A 9176-nucleotide genomic window follows, 5' to 3' on the forward strand; every position below is an offset into this window, starting at 1 on the left:
ATTCTGCCATCAGGTAAATATAATATAAAGCCAGTAGTTACAAAGAGGAAGTTACTCTAATGAATTCTAAGGTGCTAGACCAATAATTCCACAATAATAATTCTACCTCCCAATCGTCGTTTTTCAGAGGTACTGAGTTTTGCCTAAAGCTTTGGTGATGCTTCATAATGTTTACAAGACACCAGGCATTTTCTCCATGGAAATGATCATCAATGGGAGAAGCAACAGCATCCTAATCAGTTGCACAGTCAAACACACACATACACACACACACACACACACACACACACACACCCCCCACTGAAGTCAAGAAGCACGAAATGACAAATGGTCAAATTCCAACAGCTAAAAAGATCCAAGACATTATGAGCTTTTAATGAGTGAAACATGCCATGAGAAAGAGACCTTCTGTCAATAAATCCAAATCCTTGTTCACTAATTAAACCATCTTATACAGTGTCTGAATATGTAGACACCAGACTTCAACATTGCTTAATTATATTCAATTCCAGGCATATTTTTCCATTTAATTGACATTCTGAAATGCCTTTACAGTCCTATCAGATAGGTACCAAATTCTCAAGAGAGATTACCACGCACTTCTGAATTCTGATTCATCTGATTGAAATCGTTACTAGCAAACTTTTTTTTTTTTTTTTTAATCTGGAAAGTGTAGGACAGATTCACACCCGACTCTCTCTGTAACATAGGTGATGTTAAAGTCATCTGCATTTGGCCCACTTTCCTGTGAACATTTCTTTGCAGTGAAGTTCTCCACAGCCAGGCCAGTCTGATGGAACTCTAACTGCAAAATCTACCCCAGCACAGGACGCTACCACCTGAATCACATAACACATTACTCACCCAATCACAACCACAACTGCCATCATTAAGCTACCACTTAGATCCAACAGAGAATTTCAAACCACAATCAAAAATAGATTTCAGACTTCCAAAATGTTGATCACATACTTAGACTTAAAAAAATCAACAAAATGTCATGTATGATAAATGCTCTAGTTTTCAAAAAAGACCAAGCTGATCCTCCTACCAAGATACCGCCTCATTCTGCTTGAAAGAAAATATATACAGACACAGAATTTATCTGATAAAAACAAAACCCTGATATTTATACTGTCATAAAGCACATTTGTCACGAAATTTAATCTGTGTCATCTGGCATATATGCTCAGATGTTTACAAGTATTAAATAGTGTTCACTGATATTTAGTACTATTAATAATTTGGTGCTTATTTCAAAATATGAAACATCAATAGCTACTCCAGAGTGCTCACTTTTTGACCTTCCATGGTACTGAAAAGACTACAATTTTTATCAGATTGTTTGGAATTTAATTTAGTTGAAGTTCTGAAGTTACAATTAAACTTCCAGTTAACCTTTCCTATCTGTGCCTCATTCAACAGCTGAGCTTATCTCCAACATCTCAAAAAAAAAGAAAAGGAAGAATTAACTGAAATATTATTTGCAATTGCTCTGAAAAGTACAAGTAGGAGCAAGTCATAGAGAACGTCCAAGGTAAAAACTCGAGCCTTTTCACTCACATTCTGGAAGCTAATATTACTTTGTATGCCATTTTTTTCAAACTCTTTTTATGGTTAAAAAGCAAGCAACAGATCTAAATGATGAATGACTAAAGGACAGAGTGTTCTATGACAAACTTAACCCCGAGATTTGTAACTAAGCTCAAACATAGGAAAACAGAGAACTAAGAATATACCATGTGCGCCTGCATGCAGGCTCCCAGACACATTAAAAACCCTAAAATTTACCTTTGACATTGGGGAGCGAGAGACCACAAGGAGATAGTGGAGAAAGGACATGAATAAATTCTGATGTCTTCTCAAAATGTTAACTAACATACCAACAGTCCATTTGGCCTGTCCCATGACTATGTTCTTCCAAAAAGGAGCTCCTACCTGCCCCTGACAAATGAAGGAATTAATTAATGTTGTAGTGCCTTGCAAACATTAGGGCTTTAGTAAGAATTATTAAATGGCTTTAGTAAGAATTATTAAGTTATTCACTTTAATAACTTACACTCCTCTTAAAAATCTTACTCCACCTCATATTAATTTATCCCTCCTCCTTGAGGCTCCTGCTCGTAGGCATTCTTTGGTCAATTAACATTAGATGTGACTTCTAGTGTACAAACTGGTATCTCTCATCTTCCCAATAAACAGTACAAAACAGAAGCAATGGATATTTTACTCTTCTTTGAATCTTGCCTACCGCCTTGTCAAAGAGGTAGATTCAGTAAACATTGCTGAAAAGAACTTGAAACTTTTTAAAAATAAGGAACAGGACTGGGCATGGTAGCTCATGCCTATAATCCCAGCATTTGGGAAGCCAAGGTGGACCGATCACGTGAGGCCAAGAGTTCGAGACCAGCCTGGCCAATATGGTGAAACCCCCTGTCTACTAAAAATATGAAAATTTACAGGGCATGGTGGTATGCACCTGTGATCCCAGTTACTTGGGAGGCTGAGTCATGAGAATCACTTAAACCCAGGAGGCGGAGGTTAGAGTGAGCCAAGCTCACACCACTACACTCCAGCCTGGGAAACAGAGTGAGACTCTGTCTCTAAATAAATAAATAAATAAATAACAAAAATAAAATATGGAAAATAGAAAAGAAAGCAATACATTTTTTAAGCAATAAAAAGTTATTTTAAATTCCATGTGACTTTATAAAATTTTTAAAAGGGCTATATTTCAGATGTACAAAAACAGGAGTTAATGAAACAACTTTTCTTTATTAAAGAGTCTATAATTCACAGGCTTGGAACCCTGAAAGAGCAGAAAGTTGGAATACTAACATCTTCTCAGGGATTCCTCTCAGGGTCCCCAGTGTGACTTTTCTGTCCAGGGGAGGTAACACCCTCAATAATGCACTGTTCAAGGAAGGACAGACATCCTGTGGCCCTTCTCACACTTCCTCTAGGTTTTCCATATTCATATGTATATGTTCAGTGAGGGAAGTAACACTTTGTTTATGTAAAGAGTGTGATTCATTAAGTTCTGAAATTCGCATTTTATTCTCTGTCATCATGCCAGTAAATCTATTCTCAAATTTGCATCCCTTCCACTTCACAGAAAAAAAAAAATATATATATATATATATATATATGTCCTAGAATATGCTAAAATTAAGACTAACCTGAAAATGCCATTCCAATTCAGAATTCCAATTCAGAACTGCTAGAATGGGTCATTTGTCACTATTACATGTAACTGATAGCCTATTTTGGTAGACCAGAAACTGGCTTGAAGCCACTAGACAAGTGTCAAATATGTTCTCAATAAATTCAGTCTGTGTCACTAAGCTGAATTTCCTTTTCAAGGAAAGGCAAGCTTTGCTGAAAATTATTCTTAGAAATTTGAGGAAAGGGAGGCAATGTAAACAAAGCTTATTAAAGGAGTAGATACTCTGCAATTGACAGAAAACTCAGTACGTTTCAGAAGCCTGTAGAATTGAATTGACCAAGACACAGAAAAGATACTTAATCTCCGAGTCTTCCCAGAGGAAACTGTCACACTGTGGTGATCCTCAAGAGATCAAGAGAGGTCAGGATATATTATAAAACAAAGACCCAATCCTCACAATTTGGGTAGAAAGATGCTGACAATGACCTATTCGACAATTGGAGATCGAAAAAGCATTGCAGAAAATTTCACCAGTAAGTAAATCTACATACACCGAAGTTGTGCTTCCTTTAACATTTTTAAGACCATGCATATCAGAGGCTCTGCTATCTGCAGAAAGGAAGTGGGTAGAACACAAATCCTTTGCTCTAGGTCTGTCAGATCCCTTTCTTTTAAATTTCCATTCCAACTCTCATGTTTGCCACAATCAGCAAAGAAGTGGTTCATCAATAGTCCTTCTTCAGCAATCAAAGGAAATCAATTCAAATGGACAGCCCCACCTGCTCCCATCAGATGATCCTTTAAGGCTCCTGCAAAAGCAAAAAACCTGGGCGTGACCCCCGAATGGAAAAAATCTAATATCCTCATTATTATGCTTTTTCCTTCTTGCCCTAGAGGAAAAAGCCTACCCACCAGGCAACTGGACAGATGTGGGCTCTGAAGGAATGCCATACCCAAACTCCACAACTGGTAAAATAAAGCCACAATGGGCCTTTTTGATTTGTGAGCTATTAATATAGCACAACACACAGCCACCAGGAGCACTCCTCAGTCCTGCTGGTAATGAATAAATACCCTCTCCTGCCTGGTAATTGCCTTCTTTCTATCTGACATAATTCATCAGCCAGATTAGTGCAGGTCATTTAGGATAGTATGAAGAAAGCAAGGATGATAACATAACCTGACACATCAAAATGTTCTTCTGTGAGCAGCCTGGAGAGCCATAGCTTTACAAAAAGCTGTGGGCTAGCAAAATAACCATATAGCATACAGGTCAGTGGGCATCCACTGTTTATTGCTACTCATTTCATTTTTGAGTAGCTCAGCACAACAGTAATTGCTAGTTAACAGACAGACTGGGTCCTATTTAAAAATCCCCAAAATGACTCTGCCAGGGACCAGAATAAATAAAATTTGAAAGAAAGATTTTTAGAAGGCTTCAGAGCCAGTCACTAGTCAACAAACACTGGCTGTGAAAATCCTGCAGTGACAAGAGATGGAGCCAGCCCAGCAGCTGACTGATTTCTGATCTCTGAGCCAGCCGCCTTTCATGTGGAGTTCTCTGTGCGATTCAGATATGAAGACATTATAACTGGACAGTTCTGGGAACTTTCTCATCCCAATGCACTGTGCACAGAAACTGGCCCCAGCATCACTCATTGTTCAAGTTCCAAAAAGACAACAACTGAGATTCATGATTGAATATCAACATTCGGTTTAATTCTAACAGAACCCTTTTATCCTTGTGAAATACTAAGAAAAAAAGAAATCTTTCCCCATTCCAACCCTATTAAATAAAAAGCACATCAAAGTGCTAAAGTTATTATGCATTTTTTTCTTTGTCTCTTGGAGTCTTGGTTTTCTTGTCTGTTCCTTATTTCCTCACTGTTCAACTGCTCCAATTTAGGAATAAGGACTTATAAAAAAGAAAAAAGAAAAAAAAAAAAGCAGAAGCAGTTGGCTTTGTGCAATTTCTACGATTCTCAAGAATCTCAATCTCTCAAATCTCTTCTCTCTTCTCTCCTCCGTCCCCTCCTCCCTTCCTTTCCTTCTCAGATTCAAATCTCCACATCACGCCAGAACATCATTCAAGCGTTCAAAAAACGTTAAGAGAAGTTCAGTGCCTGCTGGTGGAGAAGAAATCTGGGCTCTGTTTGATCGACACCGAGATGTGGGCACCTCGGTCCCCAATTCCTAGATGGCGGGCTTCCCCTTTCCACCACCTGAGCTGGCCTCCTGGATCCGGGCAAAGTCGGCTGCAGTCTTTCTGGCCGCTTCTCTGTCTCTGCTTTTATTTTAACTCAGCCTGGGCGCAATCAGAGAATCTAATCCTAGCAACAAAGCCAGGAGCACAAATCCACCGTGATGAACTGGTCGGCCCGCTCCCCCGCCCCTTCCTCCCACCACCCGGACTCGCCTTTGAGAAGACGAGCGTAGGGGCCAGAAAATTAATATGACCGAGGCAAGGAGGAGAAAAGCGGCGGAAGACAAGTAGCCAGGAGTGGTCGGGTTCGTGTTGCTGTTTCTGTGTATCTTTTATAAAACTGCAACCGGTCAAGCCCGGGGTGGGCGCGTCGCACCTCCCCAGGCGCTGCCCAGACAGTTCGCCGCCTCCCCCCGCGCGCCCTCCCTCGTCTGGCTGGGGCCGGGGCGGGCGGGGTGAGGTTCTCGCGGGTTTGTCTGACACTTGTAAATGGAAGTGGGATCCAACTTGGAAAACAAACGCGCCTTAGTCTGGGGGCGGAGAGGAGCGGGAGGAGGGGCGAGGGGGAGAAACGACTTCAATCATTAGCACGGTCTCAGCGTCCCTCCCTCCCGCCACTGCTGCAGCAGGTTCGCCCAAACGCTCAGCGGAGTCCCAGTGGGTACGCGGCGGCGGTGGGATGTAGCTGGAGCTCCGGCACGAGGCTCTAGGATTCGGTGCACCGGACTCCGGGGGCCACAGCCACCGGCCGCCCACGTTCCGGGCCGCAGGCGTCACTCCCTCCCAGGAGCCTCCCCTAGTCCTTCGAGACCTCGCAGGGTCTCTGCAGCTTCCCCGCCCCCGACGTCCATTTCGGGGACCCGTCTCCATCTCCTGCTTTGAGCCCATTATTCTAGTGAGCTGCAGCCTCAGGATGTCACCGCCACCACACCCGCACTCCAGGAGCGTCCCCGTTCCTCTCCTCCCGGGCAAACCAAGCGGCTCTGCTCTCTTAGCTCACAGCCAAACTCCCGCCACCCCCGCATCCTTGCCCCAAGCACAGCCCCCGCCCCCTGCCCACAAGAGAACGGCTGAAAGTGAATAAAAGTTGGTTTCCGCAGAGCGTGATCGTGGTCAATGTTTAACCATCTCGGAAAGCACACGCGACAAAAGTCAACGAGCGAGGGGAGGAGGGAATTGAGACCACAGCACAGCTAAAAATACCCGGGCTCGCCAGCGCGCAAGCCGGGGGGCCAGATACACTTTAGCTCAGCGACTCCCACTGGCGGAATCCTCGCGCTCACCGCGCGCCGCGCCAAGATGGTCCAGGCCACCTCCACTGCCTCCCAGCCAGCGGCCCTCAGCCCCCTACCCTGGCCCTGCACACACACTAGCCTGGTCGAGGGGATTTACCCCGCACCGCCCGGGGGTGGTGCCTCAGCACGGAGCGGGTTCCCCTGGTGTTCTCTCGCCCCCACCCGGAGACAGCTCCTTCGCACTCCTGGGACGGTCAGACCCGCGCTGCTTTCTTTTCAAAGACAAGCAGCCTTCCCACACGCCCGCCAAAAATCATGCACTCTCGCAAAGCATTCCGGTTCCCTCTCCTTGTCAAGATAGCAGGGATAGTCTCTGCCCCCAACCACTCCGTAAACTGCTGTCGACCCCAGTCGAAGAGCCGCCGCCGCCGTTGTTCGGTACATCTCACCCTGCCCACAAGCCCCGCAAGCCCGAGTCCGGCATGGGGAACGGACCCGCAGACTGGTAACATATTCCCCCTCCCAGCGAAAGTGGAGCCTGGGCTCCCTCCTCTGCGCCGCGCTTCTCCTAGCGATAACGCAACTTGCACCTACGGGTGCCCTAAGTGCATCCATCAGCATCTGAACATCCCCCACCGCGCCCGAGAAGCACCGGCTGCCAAGCAGGCTCGCCACCTGAACCTTCTCATCCACCTGCAGCGGGCGGCTGGGATCCGGGGATGCGTGCACCGATCCGCAAGCCCCCTCGCAACCCCTCCCCGAATCCTCAGCCCCAAACTTGGCCAACTCTCCGTGTAAACCTCCCGGCTCCCGCCGCAGGCCCGAGCCCCCTTCCCTGCCTGCTAGCAGCGGCAGCGAGGGCTGCTCGGGGGCTGCGCGGAGGCTGCAACTTTACAAGGTGAAAAGTTTCCCCCACGCGCTCCGCCGGCTCTCGGCTTCCGAGCCCACCTCGCAGCCCATTTGCACCCAGCAGCTGGGGCTGTACTCCCGCGGCGCGCTCCAGCCGGTGCACCAAGCAGCCAAATCATCACGCTAGAAATCCCCACGCACCCTTGCCTCCGCCGGCTATCCACGGCTCTACAAGGCGCTTCCCCCGTGGTCTTCCTTACCCGGTGCTCGGCGCTCTTGCTCCGGACGAGCCGGCCCCCCGGCTGCCGCCACCGCAGTGCCCACCGCGCGCTAGCCGGGACCGAGGCCGCGAGCAGAAGCGTTCTGCGCTCGGGACACCGCCGCCGCCGCCGCCGGGGGTTCGCAGGCGGAGAGGGGAGCCGGGGGGGAGGAGAACAGCAGCGGGAGGAGAGGGACGGGGGCTCAAGATCCCAAGCCGCAGCCCAGATCACAGCGCAGCCTGCCGGGAGGAGCGCCGGTTCTCGTGTCTGCTCCGAGCCGCAGCCGCCGCCGCTACTGCTCGCCGCCTGGCTGCTCCGGGCTCCCCATCAAGGCCGACGCCGACGCACGGCCAAGCCCCTCTCCCGTCTCCCCCTCGCGCTTTTCTCTCGCAGTCTCCTCCTCCCAAACCGCGAGCTAAAAAGGGCGAGCGAGAGGGAGAGGAGCCTCGGCGTCGGGGATGACTAGCGATCTCAGAGCGTGGCGCACGGGAGAGGGGGGAGGCGCGCGGGAGGGGGCGGCGGGGGAGGCGCGGCCAGCTGAAGGGCATTCCCGGCGCCGGGCCTGGAAGCGGGACTAATTTTAGAGCTCGAGTCTTTCCTCGGCCCTCTGGGGCTGGAAATCACGCCAACGTGCTTTCCTGCCCCGGAGAGAGCGTGGTGCTAGCTTGGGAGAGCGCTCGCACTCTGCGTCCAGTCTCTCCGCACCACAGCCCCGTGCGGAGAGCGAACGCCTTACTCTCCAGGGACAGAGAGGAAACTGAGGCACATCGAGGTTAACATGGTGTATTTAACGTGCCAAGGCCAGTTTTTAGTGTGAAGATTAAACCGTCAAATGCTGTGCCTCTGGACTAAAAATGTGCCTCCCAGTGAGGGCTCCTAAGACTTTCCGAAACATTGAGATCCTGGGGTCATCCGAGTACCTTGCGGAGCAGGGAATTAGACTAAGGAGCTAACGTGGTGCAATCTCTTCACTCCTTCTCTGCCCCCAATATGTGTTAAACCTTTTTTGTATTCATGGTGGAGAGGGACTCTGAAGGGGTGGAGGATGGATTTGTGGCTTGATAATTGCAACTCCACCCTGTCAGCCTTCCTGGTCACCTCTGCACCACCCACCCAAGTCCCAGGCCCCCCTGACTGCCCTTCCTCCGTTCCCACACTGCTGCGGTGCAGAAGGGACTCGACGCATTCCCTGGTCTGTGTATCCTCACACTTTTGCCTTTCTTTTCCTCCCAGCAGAGAAGCAGCCTTAACCCTCCCCACTCGCCACCTACACACACACATCTATATACACACACAGAGCAACGCACATCTGTCTCTAAGGCAAGCACAGCTGGTGTATTTCCTCAAATGCTCTCTACCATTGGCACCAAAAGAAAGGCACCTCAGGACTGCAGATCTCTTCCCCAGAGGAAACCGTTACTTTTTTTGAAACACGAAAATTCTCTTTGGAGAGCGAAGTAGGG

At 48.2% G+C, this 9176-nt stretch overlaps 1 protein-coding gene across 4 annotated transcripts in view; it reads right to left on the reverse strand.

Moving 5' to 3' along the window:
* FAT3 (FAT atypical cadherin 3) overlaps positions 1-8167 on the reverse strand; it is a 669312-nt gene extending 661145 nt beyond the window's left edge. For all 4 annotated transcript variants that reach the window (XM_003941495.4, XM_039462301.2, XM_074400335.1 and 1 more), the window contains exon 1: positions 7714-8167. The gene's annotated coding sequence lies outside the window, so the exon portion shown is untranslated. The remainder of the gene's footprint in view (positions 1-7713) is intronic.
* Positions 8168-9176: the final 1009 nt, after the last annotated feature.

Source organism: Saimiri boliviensis, chromosome 6 (genome assembly GCF_048565385.1).
Source record: "Saimiri boliviensis isolate mSaiBol1 chromosome 6, mSaiBol1.pri, whole genome shotgun sequence".
Classification (NCBI taxonomy): domain Eukaryota; kingdom Metazoa; phylum Chordata; class Mammalia; order Primates; family Cebidae; genus Saimiri; species Saimiri boliviensis.